This window comes from Antechinus flavipes, chromosome 3 (assembly GCF_016432865.1).
Source record: "Antechinus flavipes isolate AdamAnt ecotype Samford, QLD, Australia chromosome 3, AdamAnt_v2, whole genome shotgun sequence".
In the NCBI taxonomy this organism is placed as follows: domain Eukaryota; kingdom Metazoa; phylum Chordata; class Mammalia; order Dasyuromorphia; family Dasyuridae; genus Antechinus; species Antechinus flavipes.
The window spans coordinates 379,994,353-380,016,961 of NC_067400.1; the positions used below are offsets into that span (position 1 = coordinate 379,994,353).

Below are 22,609 nucleotides of genomic sequence, written 5' to 3' on the forward strand. Positions count from 1 at the left end.
CTCTTTTTTTATCGTAATTTTCGGGTAGTCCAATGATCCTCAGGTTATCTCTCCTGGAGGCCTCAGGAACAGTCAGAGTCAGGATAACTAAAAGTCCTTAGTCTTTAGAGGGAGAAGTTAAGGAGACAGACAAACCTCCATGAAGCTGGCCACCAACTTCTCTTCCCCTGGTCCTGTCTCAAAGTGAAACCTAGCTTGTTTCACCCCACCCTCTAATCCTTGCCTATGATTATCTGTATACACCAAACATTGAGTAAGCACCAGTGGTGAGAAGGGCCATTTTTCCAGACATATGCTAATAGAGTCATTGTCGAATAGATAATTAGTCTTAAGTGCTCACTTGTTTGATTCGAGCATAACTTTTAAGAGTTTCAGCCCTTTACACAATGAGGCAAAGGAAACCTCTCACATATTTAGGGAATTTAGGGAGAGGGAAGAACATTGTGTGAATCTTTCTCTCATCAGATTTGGTTCGATGAGAAAATATTAGAGATATTTGATTTACAGAGAAACTTCTCTCACCTCATTAAAAAGTGGGAGAGGAAAAGGGGAAAAAATTATATATATACATACATACACTGAAGTAAATGACTCAAAATTTCAAAAAAATAAGCAACTCCTTTCTGAGGGGCAGTTTCAGTAGCAAGAAGAAATGGCCTTTTCTTGGGAACTATGAAGTTCATCCTTGAAACTCTAACAAAGAAAATCTTATCATGAAGAATTCTAAGGAAGATTTGGAAATCATAGGAAAAGGAAGCAAGGGTTTTTTGATCTTCTACCAGTAATGTAGACCTCTATTCCAAATGTGCCAAATGTTACATGATTACAAAATTCTCAGAGTGCCAACCCAACTGATCTTTATAAGGCTAACAGCTCCTTTCTCGATCCCTTCTCATCCTCTGATTATACTGAGCTATAATATTTAAGAGCCAGGGCAGGTAGAAGATTAAATATTTCTAGATGTGAAAAAGGGAAAATATATTATGTTTTATAATTCTGCAATTTTCTAAATACTTAAAATGAGAACTCCACATGACTGGAAGTTGAGGGCTTTTTATGGAATAATTTAAGCTTATGGTTAAATTTCTTATCTATGAACTGTTTTTGAAAGGAGACAATTCGATGGTAATTGCTTCTGGAAAAATCTAAAATCATTTTCAATTTTTAATCTGAAATATTAACATTTGGCTTTAATTAGTGTGATCAGTGGATATTATATGTTAAGTCTTTAGAGGCAATCTAGTCTAAATCAGAAGAGGTCTGGAAATATTTGGCCAAAGTTTCGATATTGAAAAAAAAAAAGCTGGTTTAAGTCAACACAGACAACTCTGAGCACATTATTTGTTGGTTTGTTTTTCATTGTGAGGTAAAAATGATAGCATTTTAAATCAAGATTTCCCATCAATATCTTCCATTTTCTGTAATGTGAATTGTTAGAAGCCTCCTGTTCTGTTGTTGTTTGATCTTCCTTCTTGAAGAGGACCCTGTCATCAGGGAGGTGACACAATGACATGCAAGTGAATTAGACTTAACTGAGAAAGAAATGACAAAGACATCTACCTCATTTTCGCCTCCAGAGTCATATGGGTCCAGTGGCAAGTTGTAAACCAAGATGACTGGAGATGATCCTGGTTAAAATGTGCGACTTAGGCCTTTTTAAGCTAAGGTCTTTAACAGGTTACAGTTTGACTGAGACTGCCTTCATATAATGATTAGCTGAAATACAGAAGTGCCAACTCTGAAATAGCTTAGAATGTCATGCATTTTTTGAATTAGAGGTGATCAAATGGCCTGCATTAAATAGTCAACTTTTGTTTTAGAAGACTGCTGATCAAACTCACATATTCAGGAAAAAGGTGCGAACATAGCATATGCTGATTTATATTCAATCTCCATAGTTCTTTTTCTGGAGGCAGATGGCATTCTTTTTCCAAAATCTATTGAGATTGCCTTAGATCACTGAGCCACTGAGAAGAACCAAATGCTTCATAGCTGATCATCACACATTCTCACTGTACAATGGTATATAATGTATTCCTGGTTCTGCTTGTTTTGCTTAGCTGCACTTCTTGTAAATCTTTCATGGCTTTTCTAAAATCAGCTTCTTCATCATTTTTTATAGAACCATAATATGCCATGTCTTTTATATTCCACAGGTTCTTCAGCCATTCCACAACTGATGGGCATCTACTCTTTTTCCAATACCTTGCTACCACAGAAGAGTAGCTCTAAACATTGTTTCACATGTGGATCCTTTTTGACTTCCTTGGGATACAGATCCAGTAGTGGCACTGCTGGGACAAAGAGTATGCACACTTTGATAGTCCTTTGTGCATGGTTCCAAATTGTTCTTCAGAATGATTGGATCATTTCACTTAATATAATTTAATGTTTTAATTTGCATTTTTCTAATCAATCAGTGATTTAGAGCATTTTTATAAGACTATAGAAAGCTTTAATTCTGCCATCTGAAAATTATGTATTCATATACTTTGACTATTTACTAACTGGGGAATGACATGTATTCTGAGAAATTTGACAGAGTTCTTTATATATTTTAGAAATAAGACCTTTATCAGAAACATTTCTGCTGGTTTTGTTTGTGCAAAAAAAAAATAATTTAATGTAACCAATGTTGTCCATTTTGCATTTCATTATGTTCTCTAATTCCTCTCTGGTCCTAAATTCCCCCTTTGCCCAAAGATCTGATAGGTAAATTATCTATTGCTCTCCTAATTTCCTGTGGTATTACTCTGTATGTCCAAATTAGGTGCCCATTTTGGCCTTATTTTGGTCTGGGTATGAGATGTAGGTTTCTCATGGGTGTTATGGGCTCTTGTACTTAAAACAACAGCCCTCCCTTTTTAGTATCTCTCCCTCTGCCTTTGAGTTCCTCCCACTATCTTACCCCTTTCCCTCCCAGTTTCTGTATTCCCTTCCACTTAGCTTATTCCTTCCTTTTTCACTTTTCCCTTCTCACTTTTCAAGGAGGTGGGAGAAGCTTCACCATGAATTGAATATGTCTAAAATTTTTCTCTTAAAGCTAATTCTGAAGGCAGTAAGATACCCACTATATTCATCCCCCTCCATTCTTTCTCTCAGATATAATAGGTTTCCTTTGCCTTTTCATGAGATGTAGTACCCCCACTTTATCCTTTTTCTGGTACGATGTCCTTTCCACATCTAGTTTCTAGAACAAGGTATACCTGTATTCTTTATACAACTTTATAGCAGAAATATAGTTCCCAAGATTAATATTTACCTTTTTACATATCTCTTGAGTTCTCTATTTGTAGATCAAACTTTTTGTTATGTTCTGAGCTTTTTCATCAAAAGTAGGTGAAATTCACTTACTTTGTTGAATGTCCATCTTCTTCCCTGGAAAAAGATGCTCCTTCTAGCTGGGTAAGTTATTTTTGATTGCATACCAAGTTCCTTAGCCTTTCGGAATATCATAATCCAGACCCTTCAATCCTTTAATGTGGATGCTGCTAGATCCTGGGTGATCCTTATTGTGGCTCCTTGATACTTGAATTGGGTTTTTCTAGCTGCTTGCAGTATTTTTTCCTTCGTCTGAGGTTTCTGGCATTTGGCCACTATATTTCTTGGTGTTTTGATTTTAGGATCCCTTTTAGTAGATGATTGATGAATTCTTTCAATGTCTATTGTACCTTCTGTTTCTATGACTTCTGGGCAGTTCTCTTTGATAATTTCCTGGAAAATAGTGTTCAGGCTCTTTTTTTTCATCATACTTTTCTGGGAGTCCAATAATTCTCAGGTTGTCTCTCCTGGATCTGTTTTCCAGGTCTGTTGTTTTCCCCAGAAATTACTTCACATTCTTTTCCATTATTTGATTTTTTTTGGATTTGCTTGACTGATTCTTCTTGTCTCTTCAAGTCATTCAATTCCATTTGTTCAATTCTGATTTTCTTTTTTTTTAATTTTTATTTTTTATTTAATGATTACTTTATATTGACAACATTATCCCTTGCACTCGTTTCTTTTCCGATTTTTTTCCCCTCCCTCCCTCCACCCCCTCCCCTAGATGGCAAGCAGTCCTTTATATGTTGGATATGTTGCAGTATATCCTAGATACAATATATGTTTGCAGAACCGAACAGTTCTCTTGTTGCATAGGGAGAATTGGATTCAGAAGGTATAAATAACCCGGGAAGAAAAACTAAAATGCAGATAGTTCACATTCCTTTCCCAGTGTTCGTTCTTTGGGTGTAGTTGCTTTTGTCCGTCATTTATCAATTGAAACTTACTTAGGTCTCTTTGTCAAAGAAATCCACTTCCATCAAAATATGTCCTCATACAATATCGTTGTCAAAGTGTACAATGATCTCCTGGTTCTGCTCATTTCACTTAGCATCAGTTCATGTAAGTCTCACCAGTCCTCTCTGTATTCATCCTGCTGGTCATTTCTTATAGAACAATAATATTCCATAACATTCATATACCACAATTTACCCAGCCATTCTCCAATTGATGGGCATCCATTCATTTTCCAGTTTCTAGCCACTACAAATAGGGCTGCTACAAACATTTTGGCACATACAGGTCGCTTTCCCTTCTTTAGTATTTCTTTGGGATATAAGCCCAATAGAAACACTGCTGGATCAAAGGGTATGCACAATTTGATAATTTTTTGGGCATAATTCCTGATTGCTCTCCAGAATGGTTGGATTCCATCACAACTCCACCAACAATGCATTAGTGTCCCAGTTTTCCCGCATCCCCTCCAACATTCATCATTATTTTTTCCTGTCATCTTAGCCAATCTGACAGGTGTGTAGTGGTATCTCAGAGTTGTCTTAATTTGCATTTCTATGATAAATAATGATTTGGAACACTCTTTCATATGAGTGGTAATAGTTTCAATTTCATCCTCTGAAAATTGTCTGTTCATATCCTTTGACCATTTATCAATTGGAGAATGGCTTGATTTCTTATAAATTTGAGTCAGTTCTCTATATATTTTGGAAATGAGGCCTTTATCAGAACCTTTAACTGTGAAGATGTTTTTCCAGTTTGTTGCTTCCCTTCTAATCTTGTTTGCATTAGTTTTGTTTGTACAAAGGCTTTTTAATTTGATGTAATCAAAATTTTCTATTTTGTGATCAGTAATGGTCTCTAGTTCATCTTTGGCCACAAATTTCTTTCTCCTCCACAAGTCTGAGAGATAAACTATTCTATGTTCCTCTAATTTATTTATAATCTCGTTCTTTATGCCTAGGTCATGGACCCATTTTGATCTTATCTTGGTATATGGTGTTAAGTGTGGGTCCATGCCTAATTTCTGCCATACTAATTTCCAATTATCCCAGCAGTTTTTATCAAATAATGAATTCTTTTCCCAGAAGTTAGGGGCTTTGGGTTTGTCAAACACTAGATTGCTATAGTTGACTCTTCTGTCTTGTGAACCTATCCTTTTCCACTGATCCACTAATCTATTTCTTAGCCAATACCAAATGGTTTTGGTGACTGCTGCTTTATAATATAATTTTAGATCAGGTACAGCTAGGCCACCTTCATTTGATTTTTTTTTCCATTAATTCCCTTGAGATTCTCGACTTTTTATTGTTCCATATGAATTTTGTTATTATTTTTTCTAAATCATTAAAATATTTTCTTGGAAGTCTGATTGGTATAGCACTAAATAAATAGATTAGTTTAGGGAGTATTGTCATCTTTATTATGTTTGCTCGGCCAATCCAAGAGCACTTAATATTTTTCCAATTATTAAGTCTGACTTTATTTGTGTGGAGACTTTTTTATAATTTTGCTCATATAATTCCTGACTTTCCTTTGGTAGATAGATTCCCAAATATTTTATGGTATCAACAGTTATTCTGAATGGAATTTCTCTTTGTATCTCTTGCTGTTGAGTTTTGTTGGAGATATATAAAAATGCTGAGGATTTATGGGGATTTATTTTGTAGCCAGCTACTTTGCTAAAATTATGAATTATTTCTAATAGCTTTTTAGTAGAATCTCTTGGGTTCTCTAGGTATACCATCATATCATCTGCAAAGAGTGATAGTTTGGTTTCTTCATTGCCTACTCTAATTCCTTTAATATCTTTCTCGACTCTTATTGCCGAAGCTAGTGTTTCTAATATGATATTAAATAATAATGGTGATAGAGGGCAACCTTGCTTCACTCCAGAACTTATTGGGAAAGGTTCCAGTTTTTCTCCATTACATATGATGCTTACTGATGATTTTAAATATATGCTCCTGACTATTTTAAGGAAAAGTCCATTAATTCCTCTGCTCTCAAGTGTTTTTATTAGGAATGGATGTTGGATTTTATCAAATGCTTTTTCTGCATCTATTGAGATGATCATATGGTTTTTGTTTGTTTGGTTATTGATATAGTCAATTATGCTAATAGTTTTCCTAACATTGAACCAGCCCTGCATTCCTGGTATAAATCCTACTTGGTCATAATGTATTATCCTGGGGATGATTTTCTGTAATCTTTTTGCTAATATTTTATTTAAGATTTTAGCATCAATATTCATTAGGGAGATTGGTCTATAATTTTCTTTCTCTGTTTTCAGCCTACCTGGTTTAGGTATCAGTACCACATCTGTGTCATAAAAGGAGTTTGGTAGGACTCCTTCAATCCCTATTTTTTCAAATACTTTATTTAGCATTGGAGTTAATTGTTCTTTAAATGTTTGGTAGAATTCACATGTAAATCCATCTGGTCCTGGGGATTTTTTCTTAGGGAGTTGATTGATAGTTTGTTCTATTTCTTTTTCTGAGATGGGACTGTTTAGGATATTTACTTCTTCCTCTGTTAGTTTGGGCAAGCTATACTTTTGGAGGTATTTTTCTATTTCATTTAAGTTGTCGAATTTATTGGCATAAAGTTGAGCAAAGTAACTCCTAATTATTGCTCTAATTTCCTCTTCGTTACTGGTGTGTTCTCCCTTTTCATTTTTAAGACTAACAATTTGATTTTCCTCTTTCCTTTTTTTAATCAGATTTACTAAGGGTTTGTCTATTTTGTTGGTTTTTTCATAGAATCAACTCTTAGTTTTATTAATCAATTCAATAGTTTTTTTACTTTCAATTTTATTGATCTCTCCTTTTATTTTTAAAATTTCAAGTTTAGTGTTTGACTGGGGGGTTTTAATTTGTTCCTTTTCTAGCATTTTTAGTTGCAAACCCAATTCATTGATCTTCTCTTTCTCTATTTTATACAAATAGGCCTCTAGAGATATGAAATTTCCCCTTATTACCACTTTGGCTGCATCCCATACATTTTGCTATGATGTCTCATTATTATTGTTTTCTTGTGTGAAGTTATTAATTATGTCTATGATTTGCTGTTTCACCCAATCATTCTTTAGTATGAGATTATTTAGTTTCCAATTATTTTTTGGTCTACTTCCCCCTGGTTTTTTGTTGAATGTAATTTTCATTGCATCGTGGTCTGAAAAGGATGCATTTACTATTTCTGCCTTACTGCATTTGAGTTTGAGGTTTTTATGTCCTAATATATGGTCAATTTTTGTATAGGTTCCATGAACTGCTGAAAAGAAAGTGTATTCCTTTCTGTCTCCATTACATTTTCTCCAGAGATCTATCATATCTAACTTTTCTAGTATTCTATTTACCTCTTTGACTTCTTTCTTATTTATTTTGTGGTTTGATTTATCTAATTCTGAGAGTGCAAGGTTAAGATCTCCCACTATTATAGTTTTACTGTCTATTTCTTCTTGCAGCTCTCTTAGTTTCTCTTTTAAGAATTTAGATGCTACCCCACTTGGTGCATATATGTTTAATATAGATAGTGCTTCATTATCCATGCTACCCTTTAGCAAGATATAGTGCCCTTCCTTATCTCTTTTAATTAGATCAATTTTTGCTTTAGCTTGATCTGAGATCAGGATGGTTACCCCTGCTTTTTTGACTCCACCTGAAGCATAGTAGATTTTGCTCCAACCTTTTACCTTTAACCTGCATGTATCTCCCCGCTTCAGGTGTGTTTCCTGTAAACAACATATTGTAGGATTCTGGCTTTTAATCCATTCTGCTAACCACTTCCTCTTTATGGGGGAGTTTACCCCGTTCACATTTATGGTTAGAATGACCAATTCTGTATTACTTGCCATCTTGTTAACCCCGGTTTATGCTTTTCTCCCTTCTTTCCCCTTTCCCCCCCTTCCCAGTATTAAGCTTGTGAGCACCACTTGCTTCTCACAGCTCTCCCTTTTTAGTATCCCTCCCCCCCTTAGAATTCCTCCCCCTATCTTACCCCTTTCCCTCCCAGTTTCCGTATTCCCTTCCTCTTAGCTTATTCCTTCCCTTTTCACTTTTCCCTTCTCACTTTTCAATGAGGTGGGAGAAGTTTCACCATAGATTGAATATGTCTTAAGATTTTTCACTTAAAGCCAATTCTGAAGGCAGTAAGATACCCACTATATTCATCCCCCTCCATTCTTTCTCTCAGATATAATAGGTTTCCTATGCCTCTTCATGAGATGTACTACCCCCACTTTACCCTTTTTCTGGTACAATGTCCTTTCCACATCAATTTCTAGAACAAGGTATACATGTATTCTTTATACATCTATATAGGTAAAATATAGTTCTCAAGATTAATCTTTACCTTTTTAGATTTCTCTTGAGTTCTATATTTGTAGATCAAACTTTTTGTTAAGTTCTGGCTTTTTCATCAGAAATAGATAAAATTCGCTTACTTCGTTGAATGTCCATCTTCTTCCCTGGAAAAAGATGCTCATTCTCGCTGGGTAAGTTATTTTTGGTTGCATACCAAGTTCCTTAGCCTTTCGGAATATCATATTCCAGGCCCTTCGATCTTTTAATGTGGATGCTGCCAGATCCTGGGTGATCCTTATTGTGGGGCTCCTTGATACTTGAATTGGGTTTTTCTAGCCGCTTGCAATATTTTTTCCTTCATCTGAGGGTTCTGGCATTTGGCCACTATATTCCTTGGTGTTTTGATTTTAGGATCCTTTTCAGTGGGTGATCGATGAATCCTTTCAATGTTTATTTTTTCCTCTGTTCCTATGACTTCTGGGCAGTTCTCTTTGATAATTTCCTGGAAAATTGTGTCCAGGCTCTTTTTTTCATCATTCTTTTCTGGGAGTCCAATTATTCTCAGATTGTCTCTCCTGGATCTGTTTTCCAGGTCTGATGTCTTCCCCAGAAGGTATTTCACATTGTTTTCCATTGTTTGATTTTTTTGGATTTGCTTGACTGATTCTTCTTGTCTCCTCGAGTCATTCAATTCCATTTGTTCGACCCTGATTTTCAGTGAAGTATTTTCTTCGCTCAGTTTTTTAAGATCTTTTTCTAATTGTCCAATTGAGTTCTTTTGTTCTGTGGAATTTTTTTCCATTTCGCCAATTTTGTTTTTTAGAGAGCTATTTTCTGTTTCCAGTTCACCAATCCTATTTTTCAAGGATTTTACTTCTTTATCCACTCTCTCTTTAACTGACTTCTCCAGGCTCTTTTGCCAAGCCTCACTCTGCTTTTCCCATTTTTCTTCTAGCTCCCTTGTGAGAGCTTTTTAAATTACTTCTATGAGGTTCATCTGTGCTGAGGAACAGATGATCTCCTCCTGTGGGGATTCACCTGGAGACTGTCTGTTTTTAGTCTCCTCAGGATTTAGAGTCTGCTCTCTATTTGTATAGAAGCTGTCAAGGGTTAATGTCCTCTTTAGCTTCTTGCTCATTCTGTCTAATAATCAGAGACAAACTAGCAAAGAAAAACAGAAAAAACTGGAGTCTTTCTTTGGGGGAGGGGCTGTGTGTGTTACCGAGCTTCCTCTCCAGACTGTGGGGGGCAGCAGTGAGGCACTAGCAGGACTGTGTTGCGCCTGCGCTCTGAGATCCCAGAGCGTGCTGAGTCACTGTGGAGGGGGAAGGGGGGGTAGCCAGGTCCCGAGAGACTCCAGCTGTTTGGGGTTGTATTCTTCAGCCCCAGTGTTTTTAGCTTCTCTGCTGGGCTGCTGACTTGCTGCCGGAGCAAAGTATCCAAACCTGTAGCGAAGCTCTCCTCGCAGAGACGGCTGCGATCACTCCCCACCCCCTCTCCAGTCTGCTCCCGTGCTCTCCCTGCTGCTGCCCGCCGCCTGCGCCCGATCTAAAACCGTCCCAGCCCTCCAGTAAAGACAGACCTTTCTTGGCGAATCTCAAGGATGGCTTCTCTTGGTAACTATATGTGGGTTTTTTTCAGTCAAGCATTAATTCAGAGGCTTGTAATGAAGTGGATAATGAGAGAAAGCGTGGAGCTTATGCAGCTGTGAGCCTCCTCTCCGCCATCTTAACCGGAAGTCCCTCAATTCTGATTTTCAATGAAGTATTTTCTTCACTCACTTTTTAAAAATCTTTTTCTAATTGTCCAATTGAGTTCTTTTGTTGTATGGAATTTTTTTTTCCATTTTGCCAATTTTATTTTTCTAGGGAGCTATTTTCTGTTTCCAGTTCACTAAGCCTATCTTTCAAGGATTTTATTTCTTTATCCAGTCTCTCTTTAAATGAGTGGGATGACTTCTCCAGACTCTCTTGCCAAGCCTCCCTCCCTCTCCCTTTCCTATTTTTCTTCTAGCTCTCTTGTGAGAGCCTTTTTAAATTCTTCTATGAGATTCATCTGTACTGAGGAACAGATGATCTCCTCCTTTGGGGATTCACCTGGAGACAATCTGTTTTTAGTCTCCGCAGGGTTTAGAGTCTGCTCTCTATCCATATAGAAGCTGTCAAGTGTTAAGGTCCTTTTCAATTTTTTGCTCATTTTTTCAGAGAAGAATCAAAGACAAACTAGCAAAAAGAAAAAAAAAAAAAACGAAAAGAAACCCTAAATGGAGTCTGCTTTTTTGGGGGGGAGGGTCTGTGTGGTGTTACCAAGCTTCCTCTACAGACTGTGGTGGTAGCAGCGAGGAACTAGCAGGACTGTGCTGTGATTGCGCTCTGAGACTCCGAGAGTGTGCTGAGACACTGTGGGGAAGGGGTGGCCATGTCCTGAGAGACTCCAGCTGTTCCGGGTTGTATTCTTCACCCCCTGGTGTATTTAGCTTCTCTGCTGTGCTCCTGACTTGCTGCCAGGGCAAAGTATCTAATTCTGTATGCAAAGCTCCCCCCTCAGAGACAGCTTTAGATCACACCCCACCCCGCTCCGGTCTGCTCGGCTGTGAGCTGCCTCCTGTGTTCTGGCTGCCACTGCCTGCCCTCAGCCTGTGCTCAATCTAAAACCATCCTCGTCCTCGAGCAAAAACAGACCTTTCCTGATGAAGTTCAAGGATGTCTTCTCTTGGTTACTATTTGTTGGTTTTTTTTTTTTTTTTTCAGTCAAGCATTAATTCAGAGGCTTGTGATGAAATGGATTCTGAGAGAAAACGTGGAGCTTACACAATTGTATGCCTCCTCTCCGCCATCTTGGCCGGAAGTCCTATTTTATTTTCTTATACCTTTTTATTTACAAGATATATGCATGGGTAATATTTCAGCATTGACAACTGCAAAACCTCTTGTTCCAACTTTTCCCCTCTTTCCCCCCACCCCTTCCCCCAGATGGCAGGTTGATCAATACATGTTAAATATGTTAAAGAACAAGTTAAATATATGTATACATGTCCAAGCAGTTATTATGCTGTACAAAAAGATTCAGACTTTGAAATAGTGTACAATCAGCCTGTGAAGAAAATCAAAAATGCAGGTGGACAAAAATGGAGGGATTGGGAATTCTATATAGTGGTTCATACTTATCTCCCAGAGTTGTTTCACTGGGTGTAGCTGGTTTAGTTCATTACTGCTCTATTGGAACTGATTTAGTTCGTCTCCTTGTTGAAGAGGGCCATGTCCGTCAGAATTGATCATCATAGTACTGTTTGACACTTATTTTAAATAGAATGTCTTGTGTCTCTTGTTGCTGGACTTTGTTGGTAACAAAGAAAGGCTAATGATTTATATAGATTTATTTTGTATCCTACAATTTTGCTAAAATTGTTCATTGTTTCTGGTAGTTTTTAGGTGATTTTCTAGAATACCTAGAGATGTATAACATCATAGCAGATGCAAAGAGTGATTCTTGTGTTTACTCATTACCTATTCTAATTCTTTAATTTGTTTTTCTTCTCATTGCTAAAGCTAACCATTCTAATAAAACATTGAATAGTAATGTGGATAGTGGCAACTTTGTTTCCTTCCTGATTTTATTGAGATTACTTCTAGTTTATCCCCATTACATATGACGCTTGCTGATGGTTTTAAATAGTTGCTAGTGGTCATTTTAAGGAAAACTGCATTTCTTCCTATACTCTCTACTGTTTTTAATAGGAATAAGTTTTGGTTTTTGTCAAATGCCTTTTCTGCATCTATTGAAATACTCATATGATTTCTGTTAGTTTGGTTATGGATCCAAGCAATTATGCTAATAGTTTTTCTAATATTGAGCCAGCCCTGCATTCCTGGTATAGATCTTACTTGGTCATGTTGTATTATCCTGGTGATAATTTGCTGTAATCTTTTTGCTAATGTTTTATTTAAGATTTCTGCATCAATCTTTATCTAATTTTCATTGCATCATAATTTGGAAAAAATGCATATAGTACTTCTAACTTTCTGCATTTGAATTTGAGGTTTTTATACCTTATAAAAGTCAATTTTTTTTTTTTTGGTTCCACATACTATTGAGAAAAAAAGTACATAACTTTCTGTTGCCATTCAATTTTTTATCATATGTAACTTTTCTAAAATTCTATTTACCTCCTTAACTTTTTTCTTATTTATTTTGTGGTTCAATTTATCTAGTTTTGGTAGAGCAATGCTGAGATCTCCCACTAGTATAGTTTTGCTATTTCTTCTTGCAGTTCTCTAACTTCTCCTCTAGGAATCTGCATGCTATACCGCATAGTGCATCTATGTTTAGTCTTGATATTACTTTATCAAAATGTAGTTTCCTTCATTATCTCTTTTAATTAGATTTGTTTTTGTTTTTGTTTTATCTGAGATCAGGATTGGTACCCCTGTTTTGGTTTCTTTATTTGTTTCTCATTTTTGTTGATTTTTACAACAGCTGAAGCGTAGTAGATTGTGTTCCAACATTTTAACTTTACTTTGTATGTATCACTCTGCTTTAAATGTGTTTCTTGTAAACAACATTATCATAGGATTCTGGTTTTTAATCCAGTCTGCTATCTGCTTCCATTTTATGGGAGATTCACATTCACAGTTAAAACGACTAACTCTCTATTTCCTGCCATCTTATTTTCCACAAATTATATTTTCTCTTTTCCCCTTTCCCTCCTCCTGAGTGTTTTCCTTCTGACCCTAAATACTGGTTTTCTTTTATGTGAAATTTTCCTTGCAAGGAATATTTATCTTTTCCTATGTGTATTCTGTCATAGTAAATTGTTCATTCTTGACAAGGTTTTTTCTTCTACTAGTTTAATCTACTTTCTGCCAAAAAGAAACTTTTTGAAAGATAGAAATGAAACATATTTCCAAGGAAAATGAAAGCCCAAATTTGTAAATCAGTAAGCTAAGATTGCTTTTAATGATTGTTTTGATAATGATTTTTTTCCCCATGCAGGAAAGATTTCTAAAGAGATAACTGATTTTTCTCAGTATCCACCATTCCAAAGTATAACCAGGTAAAATGCAATATGGACTATCTGCCAACTACCAAATAATGTAATCCAAGGAAGAAAAAATCTTTAACCCCAAATAATTTACATTGCCTACCAAGGTGTCGCTACAACTTACTCCGAATTTACAAGCATAGATGAGAAATCCTCCTGATACATCAATAGGAATTTTTATCTATTTTCTGCTATGTAATGAAAATAATTTAGCAAACTTGAAAGAACAAGAATGATCCAAAGAAGAAATGAGATAAGAGACTCCCTCCACTCACTGCTTTGCAGATGTGAGAGATAAAAGAGGTTTGAATATTGCCTATAATTTTCAACATTTTTCAATGCTTTGACTATTAGACTAATGGTTTTTCCCCTTTTCCTTTTTAATTTAGTGCTGTAAAATAATTATGTTTCATAAAGTGTGTGGAGATTTATGCAAGAAAGGAGCAAAACTTGGAGAAATATTGATAATAGTTACCAATAACAATGCTTTTTAGAAAAACAATATTAGTTAAATATTCCAAACAAGAAGCAACAAGACTTTAAACCAGGATAAGAAATGTTCATATGGGTGAAGAGAAAGGTGTAAATGCCTGAGATATTTAGGGGTAGAAGTGACAAAATACAGCAAGTAATATGAAGACACATAAAAGTGAGGGAGAAAGAAGAATGATAAATGACTCTGGATTCAGAGAGTTTTTTGACTGAACTGAAGGCAATATCTTCAATAAAAGGAGCAAAACTAAGAGAGATTTTAAAAGGAAGTTAATTAGAATATGTTGAGTGTGAGATTCATGTTAAGTAATTGATTGCTTGGATCTGTAACTCAAGTGATGTTGCTTGGACATATAGATTTAGACATCTTCTGCAGAAAGACATTCATACATCCAGAGGGATGTATGATCGCTCTGGTGAGATTGAAGGAAAAATCTCGTAGACAGAGATTACAGGGGATAAAGTGCTAGAGGTCACTCACCATTCTTCAGTGGGAAATAAAAGGTGATCCACTTTAGAGAAATGAGAAGTGTACAATTCAGTATTAGAGGTACCCGAAGGGGACAGGGGCAGGAATTTATTAGATGGAGAAAATCAGTATATAGAAGGAAAAGTCTATTGCATCCAAAGGGATATAATTTTAAGGAAGTACAAAGACAAAAAAAAAGATTGAGATTTGAAAATTAGCAGATTGTTGAAGATTTGGAGTAGAGCGACTTGGGGAAAAAATAGAAGTCCAAAGAGTTCCCCATTACTATGTGGCAAATTATATCAAGACACAGTCTTCATCAAAACTCTTTGATGATAGTAAAAAAAAAGGGGGGGGGCAGAGAAGAAAGGCAGATGAATGGAAATGGCTGGATAACAAAACTTTAGAAGAGAAACCAAAAGTCCATTATTCAAGGAATCTAAAGAAGAAATGAATAGGAGTGGGATTCTTTGTCCTAGAAAAATTACAAAATTGTAAAGCACAAAGTAGGTTTGAATGTCATCAGGCACAATTTAATGGTATAAAATCTGGAGGCACTGTTAGGTTTAGAATAAGAAAGAACTAATCAAATATTTAAAATAGAATAAAGTTATTTTGTATGCTATGGTTCAGGAGAGCAGGGATATACTCAAAATGGTATAGAGGCCATTTTAAAAGTAAAAAAAAATTAGAACATTTCAAGTACATTATTCCAGCAAACTTTTGTAAGAAGAGTGTCAATCTCATCAACTGTGATGCACTTGGCTCTTTTCAACACTGAGGTGATTCAGGCCAAGTGCAATCACCTTGTGATAGAGAGAGCCAGCTGTATGTAGAGAGAGGACTATGAGGACTGAATGTGAATCACAGCAGAGTATTTTCCCCTTTGTTGTTCTTGTTTGCTTGTTTTTTTTTTTTTTTCTTTTTATCCTTTTCTATTTGATTTTTCTTGTGCAGCATGGTAAATGTGGAAATGTACAATGGTAATATAGGTCATGTACCTGTAATAACTTGATGCCAATAAATTTCTTCTGTTCTTACTATACATCCTTCTAATTGTGTTTGATGTAATACTAAAGCTTGTGCAGCACAATTCTCTACTTTTATGGTTGTGTTTTATGTGCTCACATTTACTGCTCGTACACACAATAGTTTTTCTTCTCTCCCCAACAGACATTTTTTGTCACACCTGCTGAATATCCACTAGGCAGTGGAGAAAAAGTTATAGTCCTGATCCAATAGGTAAAGGAGGTATTTGTTGAATTTTAATAACATATCTGGGGCATCCTGGGGGGATTTTGTTCTCTTTTTGAGCATAAAGGGTTACTATGATTACCTGGATATGATCTTCTGCATCGAATTGTCTTCTTCTGGCATTTGTGCATGCTGTTCCTCTAAGGATGGTGGGCTCATTCCCTGAGGGGGTCTCATGCCATACATCATTCCTCATTGTTGTTGTTGGGGCCTGGGGATTCGGTCCCTTTGACCATTTCCTTTCTGTGATTTAGAGAGATGCACTAATTAGTCCAGTGGAAGCCTCTTCCACATTCAGCACACACAGTTTGAAGTCAGTTATTCTTATCTCTCTGGTGGCATTGGGCCTTGAAGTGTCCTACCTTTCCACATGTGAAGCTTTTTTTTTCAGTTTTCTGAATTTTTTTTGTGGACACCTGCACTATTTGAAATTGATCAGCTAGTGCAGATATATAAAATATCTGTGTACCAACAGAGGAACACCAAAAAAAAAAAAAAAAAAAAAAAAAACAAGCAAAGGAGAAAGAACCCAATCTTAGAAAAGATTATCTGCATAGGGAAGATCCAAGTTTATCTTCAAGACAGAATGCTTAAGTTGAAAAAAGAGGCTCAACTTCCCCAAGTAATGTGAAATGCCTACAAACCCATGAAGAATTCATTGTACTCCTCAAAAAAGACTTTAAAAAGTCAAATGACAGAGATTGAAGAAAAACTAATATATAGAAAAAAAAATCCGAGAACAATAAGATTAAGAAAGAAAATTCAAACAACTATAAAAGGAGATGAACAGAATTAAGAAAATGACACTTTGAAAATTGGAATTGGTCAAGGGGAAGCCAGAAAAGTCACAAGAGACAAAAGAGTAATAAAAGAAACTATAAAGAATGAAAAAAATGGAACAAAATATGAGCCATATTATAAGAAAAACTATGATGAAAAATGAAAGGTCTTGGAATACTATTTATCAAAACATCAAAAGCTCTAATATTGAGACAAAAATATTGTGGCCAGCAAAATTAATGAAAATCTGAAGAAAAAAAAGGTATTAAATAAACTTCCAGACATTTATGCTTCTGTTGGAAAAAAGCGAAAGCTAAACTTAACTTTGATATACATAGAATATAAGATAAATACAAATATATTTAAAGGAATTCAATAATTCAATAAACTGCTTACTACTTAAGTTTAATACACATAACTTTAAGCCTCAGGATTAAGATTGTTGTTAGTAAATGGGTAATTCATGGGGTAGAGGTGAATTTGATATGACTCTGAAATGCAAAACCACATAGGTAAAGATTAAAACAATAATTATATAATATGATGTGGTGCAAGAGTTAGAACTGACATAGTGGAAATCGATATGTGGGAAGAGGGCTTGCAAGTCTGAAATCTTACAATAGGAATGAATACAAGAATAAATAATGTAATCTAAGAGATGATAAAAATGTTCGTAATTCATAATTCATAATTTCATAAAGAAATAAGAGGGTGAGTGAATAGAATAAGATAGTATATTGAAGAGTGTGTAGGGGAAATGGGATATGGTGTGTAGATTAATAGTAAAGGGATAAAGAGGGAGATAAAGGGTGGTGACAGAAGATAACGGAGGCATCCTTTGGAAGGGGGTGGGATTGGGAAGGGAAGTTAGGAAGGTAAACTAGCAGTAAAAGTAGAAGCATCCACAGGGAAAGAAAATGAGATATCCACAAACATAAGTATCTGGAGTAGAATTTTCCAAGGGAAAAAAATAAATACGAGTAATAAAATTGATCTAAAACTAAGTGAAAGTTAAAATAGATTTGCTCAAAAAAGAAAACTAGAGAAACTACATTATTATGTCAGCCATATTAATATCCATTTTAAACTATTGAAAACAATTAAACAATATAAGGTCACAGTATCATTTTGATATCAAATATAAGTTGGTTCATTTAGAAAATACAGAAAACCTTGAACCTAAAGAGAATGATGACATCCATATTCAGAGAAACAGAGAACAAATGTCAATGGATATCTATAAATTTGTTTATGATTACAGGCATATGCATATATATATATATATATATATATATATATATATATACATACATACACATATATGTGTGTATATATATATATATGTATATATATATGTGTGTGTGTATGTATATGCATTTATGTGAGTGTGCTGAGATGAATAGACTGCAGTGAAAAGTCATATCTCTGATAGCAACTAGTATTTAAGTGGTTCCCAGGCAGGGATACTGATAAGATTCCATAGTTCCCATGTGGGCCCTTGTTGCATATCTTGTGTTAACAGGATATTTTTACAAAGAGAACTATCTTGAACTGATGCCCACAGTTACTGTAGACAATAATCAGAAGGCCACAGTAGGGATGCAAACTCTCAATGTTATTCTGTATAAATACTGCGTATCTAACTACAATATTTAACATGTCTTACTTTGAGTTCTTTTCTTTAAAAGTTCCTGTCTCTCCCCTTCTAAGTAACTATTTCTGCTAATCAACTTTGCCTGCTTTATGGCAACATAAACCTTTTTGTCCCTTTAATCAAAGATGACCAGAGCTTGTGAATTCTTTCTGGATGACTTCCCACATTCAAGAGTTATTGTATTCCTCTGATGTGTATATATGTTTAGATGTGTATCTGAATGTATATAAATAGGTTTGTATTTATGCTTACATAAAGATATACATGTTAAACTGCAGTGTCCTTGAGGGAGATTGGAGGGAGGGGAAAAAAGGGAGGAAAAAATAAAGAAGTACACAGCAAAGAACAGAAGAAAAGCTACAAGGAATCAAAGAAAAGATGGAACAGTTCTGAATAAACTTTGTTCTATTTTTATACACATTTTCTTGAAAAGAAAATTGTTACAAATTTTGAATCCTTTTTTATTGTCTTATACAAATGACAATGCATGCTTTTATTACTTTTTCCATTTTCAATACTTTTTAGTGCATGGTATTATGCTTTAAATAAATATATTTTAAAAGAAAGAAAGGAAAAGACTGAAAACAAAAGTCTCAATTTGGATCAAAAGTCATCATTGGTAATTATGGAAAATGTATTTTAGTACTATCAGAAATGACAAAATTATAGATTTCAGAGCAGCCTATATAAATACAGTTGAATACATGCAGAAAAGAGAATATTCATTATAACAAAAATTGATAGAAATGGAATCAACACTGAAAGATTTCCATTCTCTCATTACCAGTTTTGAAAAAACCCAGCCCAGTGGATAGAGCACCAGTTCTATCAGTCAGGAGGACCCGAGTTCAAATCTAATCTCTGACACTTAATACTTTCTAGCTGTGTGACTCTTATCAAGTCATTAAAGCATGATTGCCTCAGCCAAAAAAGAAGAAGAAGAAGAAGAAGAAGAAGAAGAAGAAGAAGAAGAAGAAGAAGAAGAAGAAGAAGAAGAACCAAGCCCTAACCTAAGGGAAAAAAAAAAGTTCGCATAAATCTCTCATTGGCAGAGAGGCTGTAGAATACATAAACTTAACATTGTATACTCTTTTCAGTTTGATAATTTTTACTGATTTTTTTTTTATATAGCATATATGTGTAAGTATGTATAGCTATGTATATATATGTGTCTATGCATGTTTGACTGAATTTCAGGGATCTGGCTCAGTGTTGAGAGTGTGGGAATAAATCAGAGAATGGCCATGTTATAGATAATATTTCAATAATTCTCCTCTCAAATAGTTCCAGTGATAAATTTCACTAAATTTTCTTTCATATTGTTGAAACTAGTAAAGGTGATTTGTTTAAGTAATAATCTTTTGGGGAACAGTGACTATGTATAATATTATTTCCACTATTAAAGAATAACTTTAAAACAGTTTAAAATCCTCCTCCCCCATTCAGAATTCTAAATAGAAGGGAATGGCATGGTCTTTCATTGTAAAAGATTTTGATGTTTTAGAATTCTCCCCAAAAGTGCCTTAAAGTCCCATGTATGAAGCCTTGATTTTTAAGGACTTTATCATCTCCTTTTTCAATATATGAAACAGTTTTCAGGAGAGGGCTTACAATTAAGCTCTAAATAAAACTTGGTGGAACACAAATTATAAATGTATCCTTGCATCAGCCAAAAAAAAATGGAAAAAAGTGAAGGAGAAAAACAGAAGAAATTATGGTGATTTTCAAAATCAAAAGCTCTCAGTCAAGTTTTTGTTTCACTATTGAAAAAAAAAAGTGAAAACAAGTAGTGATAAAAGCAAGAAGCAGAGTGTGTAATATTGCTGTATGAATAGAGAAAGGAATAAATATGAAGGAGATATGGAAGAGGTGGAACTGACAAGATTTGGTAAATGATATGCTAATGTTTGTAAGGAAGGGAGAAGGAAGAATTATCTATAAATCTGAATGTCAGGGGTTCGAGAAGGTAATTTTGATGTGTAGAGGATGAGATCCATGTGGACATATTAATTCATTAGTCTGGAAAGGTTATACTTGGATCTACAGGTTTGGGCATTTTCTATACAGATTTTCATTCCTTGGCAGTTGAAAAGATCTTGTAATGAAGAAAGCCATCTGCACACAGAGATAAGACTGTAGGGACTTAGTGTGAATCACAAGAGCATTTTCACTTTTGTTGATGTTTGTATTTTGTATTCTTTCTCAATTTTTTTTCCTTTTTGATCTGATTTTTCTTGTGCAACATGGTGATAGTGGGAATATATATATATATATAGAAGAATTTCAAATATTTAACATATATTGAATTACTTGCCATCCACAGGAGGGTGTAAGGGGAAAGGAGGGAAAAATATTAGAACACATTTGGCAAGAGTAAATGTTGAAAATTTTTTATGCATATGTTTTGAAAACAAAAAGCTTTCATAATAAAATATAATTAAAAAAAAAAACAATGAGGGTAAATAGGATCATCATCCTTGCCCTTCAGAGAGAGGTTTTGGTGCCACAACTTGAAGCAGAAGGGAGGAAGATACAGGTTGAAGAGCTCTGATACTATTCTGTATTTGCAGTAGTTGATAGCTCTGCAAGTCCATTTCCACCTTCTCTGTTCTATGGTTTCTGGGTTCTCGCTTTTCCCAGAAGGGGGATAATAGTCAGAGTTACACTTCATGCAGCAAACTTCTAGCCTGTAGGCTTTGACATGACAAAGTACTTTGCAAAGCATTTTGTCTCTATTATAGACCTGTTCTAAACATTCAGATATCTGCTCAAAAATTTTGACCTCTAAAGCAATAGGTCTCTGCTATGCTGTAACTATATCAAGGCTAATCAGCTTCCAGATCTCCTACATCCAAAAAGCCTTCATCCATCTGAGATGTTAAGAAATTATCCATTTCTCACTTCCTCTGCTCTTTTCAATACCCATCTTTGCAGCAGTCTTTCAGCAATACCACCCACATTTGGAAGGCTTTTTCCCCTTCTTGCTCCTTTGAATTATGAAGAAATTGCCTCTAAATTGCTTCTGTTTTTTCAGAACAACCAAAATTCCTTTGCAAGGATTTCCATACCAGATGATTGTGATTTCAGGAGTGACTTGAGATTTTCCACCAGCTTCTTTCACTTTTCAAGGTCACATCCCTATCACTGATGTGCTGTATAACGACATCCCGTCTAAAACTTGAATAATGTTTGAAGAGTCATGCGTGTCTTTCTTTGAGCAGCACCTTCAATGAGTCAGTCAGTAGGTAAAGTCCATGTACTGGTTAGTAATTCTCAGCTTCTTGTTTCCAAAAAGAGTACGATCTGGTGAACGGTTCCAAAATATTCTTTCTCTGAGATCTGAGTTGGCTCTAACCAGGACTGATTCATGCTCATCAAGAGGCTGCTCAGTCATTGTTTGGGGTAGGGGAAGGAGGAGCTCGAGGAAGGTTCTGGAAACGGTAGGAGCAGCCCGTTTTCTGGTCTCGAGTCTAGTTCAGCGAGATCTGGTCTGTGCGCGCCGCCCGCTCACTGTTTCTTTAGCAGGGGCCACCGACTTCTCGAAGAACTCCGACTCTGGGATTTCTCCCCGCAAGCTGGGAGACTCCAGTGCTGAACTCAGCAGATCAGCCCGTGAAAAGGTCAGACACTAAGGAACAGATCTGGCAGAAAGCCACACTTGCCTTCCTGGACCTGGCAGCAGGGGAGAAGACAAGTGATGGAAATGTCTGCACAGTAGCCTGAAAGGTAACATAGAAGCTGGAGGTGGCTGGTGGAGAGAAATTTAACATTCCAGTTTCTCAATCTAGAAATGTTAGTAAGAAGAAACAACAGCAACTTAATAGGCAAAAGAAGAAGGATCAAAGTCCCCAGATGAAGATGGTTCACAAAGAAAAGGGCATTCTTATCTTTCATCTGCAACTGTGTGGCAGACTGTCCAAAGTGGGGGGAAGAATGGGCCTTTCCCAAATAATCAAAATTGCAATTCCAGCTTAGTGAGCTCCAATTTATTTTTGAAATCACAAACTAATCAGAACTACTGCCTGAGCCAAATTTACTGAGCCTACCAAATGTTGTGCCTTAACCTCCCAGCCACTGGGTTCCAGTTTCTTTCAGTCCTTCTGATAATGGCCTTTCAACTGAAAATCTTACTTCAAGTTGAGTTGTGATGTGAGGTATCAGATTGGTGTTGTTTAAATGTTTAGGGTTTCAGATATTTGAGAGGACTGAGCTGGGATCTGTTTCTAAATATGGCTAGGGAATATGTCTTTCATCTATATAAAGCAGCTGGCTGATTCTAGTGGGCAATATTTGATGTAAAATTCCAACATTTTTATGTGTTTGTGTTATGTGTTATGTGT

The 22,609-nt window shown here is 35.6% G+C and overlaps 1 protein-coding gene and 1 pseudogene across 2 annotated transcripts in view; both read left to right on the forward strand.

The window, feature by feature from the left end:
- The window catches only part of LOC127554392 (uncharacterized), an 804,883-nt gene that overhangs the window by 651,680 nt on the left and 130,594 nt on the right, over positions 1–22,609 (forward strand). The window lies entirely within an intron of this gene.
- Positions 21,524–22,417, forward strand: LOC127553417 (proline-rich nuclear receptor coactivator 2-like; annotated as a pseudogene).